Genomic DNA, 2,808 nt, shown 5'->3' with positions numbered 1-2,808 from the left:
GCTGTTGGATTCTGACCTCCCTGCACTCAAAGTGGATTTTCTGGAGCTACCGAACTCGAAATGGCGCGCTTCCAATTGCGTTGGAAAGTAGACATCCAGGGCTTTCCAGCAATATATAATAGTCCTTACTTTGGCCAAGAATTGACGACGTAAACTGGCGTTCAACGCCAGCTTTCTACCCAAATCTGGCGTCCAGCGCCAGAAAAGGATCCAAAACCAGAGTTGAACGCCCAAACTGGCACAAAAACTGGCGTTCAACTCCACAAATGGCCTCTGCACGTGCAACACTTAAGCTCAGCCCAAACACACACCAAGTGGGCCCCGGAAGTGGATTTATACATCAAATACTTACTCATGTAAACCCTAGTAGCTAGTTTATTATAAATAGGACCTCTTACTATTGTATTTGACATCTTTGGATTACCTTATGATCCTTTGATCACGTTTTAGGGGGCTGGCCATCTCGGCCATGCCTGGACCTTCACTTATGTATTTTCAACGGTAGAGTTTCTACACTCCATAGATTAAGGTGTGGAGCTCTGCTGTTCCTCAAAGATTAATGCAAAGTACTACTGTTTTCTATTCAATTCTTCTTATTTCGCTTCTAAGATATCCATTCGCACCTAAGAATGTGATGAAGGTGATGATTATGTGTGACGCTCATCATCCTTCTCCCTTATGAACGCGTGCCTGACAAACACTTCTGTTCTACATGAATTAAGCTAGAATGAATATCTCTTAGATCTCCTAACCAGAATCTTCGTGGCGTAAGCTAGAATGATGGCGGCATTCAAGAGAATCCGGAAGGTCTAAACCTTGTCTGTGGTATTCTGAGTAGGATTCAATGATTGAATGACTGTGACAAGCTTCAAACTCGCGATTGTTGGGCGTTAGTGACAGACGCAAAAGGAGGGTGAATCCTATTCCAGCATGATCGAGAACCGACAGATGAATAGCCGCGCCGTGACAGGGTGCGTGAGCATATTATTCACTGAGAGGAGGGGATGTAGCCACTGACAACGGTGATGCCCTTGCATAAAGCCAGCCATGGAAAGGAGTAAGACTGATTGGATGAAGATAGCAGGAAAGCAGAGGTTCAGAGGAACGAAAAGCATCTCCATTCGCTTATCTGAAATTCCTACCAATGATTTACATAAGTACCTCTATCCCTATCTTATTATATAATATTCGAAAACACCATTATCACTTTATATCTGCCTGACTGAGATTTACAAGGTGACCATAGCTTGCTTCATACCAACAATCTCCGTGGGATTCGACCCTTACTCACGTAAGGTATTACTTGGACGACCCAGTGCACTTGCTGGTTAGTTGTATCGAAGTTGTGACAATTATGAATTAAGATCAGAGCACCAAGCTTTGGAGCCATTACCAGGATTTGTTCGAGCCTGGAGATCACAATTTCGTGCACCAATAGCATTCATTGTATTCTGCATACCGCATTCTGCATTTTGCATAAAAAAAAGGGAAAACACGCACGCGACACGGCAGCGTCGCTGACGCGTCCGCGTTGCCAGTGCATTGGGAAGAAAAAAATCGAACAGAGAGTCACGCGAAAGCGTGGCTGGAGGCGCGCCTTTAGCATAATTTGACCCCACGCGACCGCGTCACCCACGCGGCCGCGTGCCCTATAAATCGACGTAAAAAGGGTGTATGGCCGAAAGTTGAGCTGGAATTGGGCTAGACTCGTGCTAGCAGCACAAGCCCACTCACGCGATCGCATGCCCCACGCGTCCGCGTCATATTGGAAATCAGGCCATTCACGCGATCGCGTCACCCACGCGACCGCGTCACCCTAAGATTTGGCAAAATGAGTTTTGAACAGAGAGTTGTGCGAGCGCGAGGCTGCCCTCGCGCCAGTAGCACAAAACGTGTCACGCGACCATGTGACCGACGCGACCGCATCGATTAACTTAAAAGCGCAAGTCACGCGACCGCGTGCCCCACGCGTCCGCGTCGAAAGCGACGCACAACTTATCCAGATGAGCCAAATATCTTATCTTTTCTTCCAATCCTAATTTCTTCTATCTTTTCTTCCTTACTTTATTTCTTTCACTTCTCATCTTCTTTCTTTTATTTTATTTTACTTAATTTATTTGCATATTTCATTCATTGCATTTTAATTTGTGCATATTTTTATTTTATTTTCTGAATTTTTATTTTTCCATTGGTGTTAAAAAATTTTCTTATTCAACTGTTGCTTCTTTTCTTGAATTTATTTTGGTAACTTGTTTTACACTATGGGATGATGTTAATTATATGCCAATGCCAATCTTTTATGATACTTGCACTCCTTTTGCATTGACATGAGCTTGTATTGATACTTCCATTACCCACACTCCTCCTGTATGTTACAAATTTTATACCACTGGTATGCCATGGCTTCTATTGTTTTCTCACGTACATGTTGAAGCTTCCATGTAAATGAGACCATTATCATTTGGCATTACCCAACCCATATTTTATTTATTTTCTATCTTTATTTTTGGGTTACTTTTCTTTTATTTTTCTTTCAGGATGGCCACCAGGAAGGGAACTGAAAGAAGTTTACATGGGGAGACAGACAAGTCCATCTGCAAAATCTTGAAGAAAAGCATCAGTTGGAACAACCCGTCCACCTGCACATCTCAGCATGCACCGAGGACGATGCAATCTTTAAGTGTGGGGAGGTCGATACCGATCTCCATGGGTTAGTACTTTCTTGTCTCAACACCAATGTTTAAATCTTCTTTGTAGATTAGTTGTTGCATTTACATATTTGTTTGATTTTTGCATATTTTACCACTT

Source organism: Arachis ipaensis, chromosome B1, assembly GCF_059453495.1.
Source record: "Arachis ipaensis isolate K30076 ecotype BB chromosome B1, ASM5945349v1, whole genome shotgun sequence".
Classification (NCBI taxonomy): Eukaryota; Viridiplantae; Streptophyta; class Magnoliopsida; order Fabales; family Fabaceae; genus Arachis; species Arachis ipaensis.
This window is presented reverse-complemented; position numbering follows the sequence as displayed.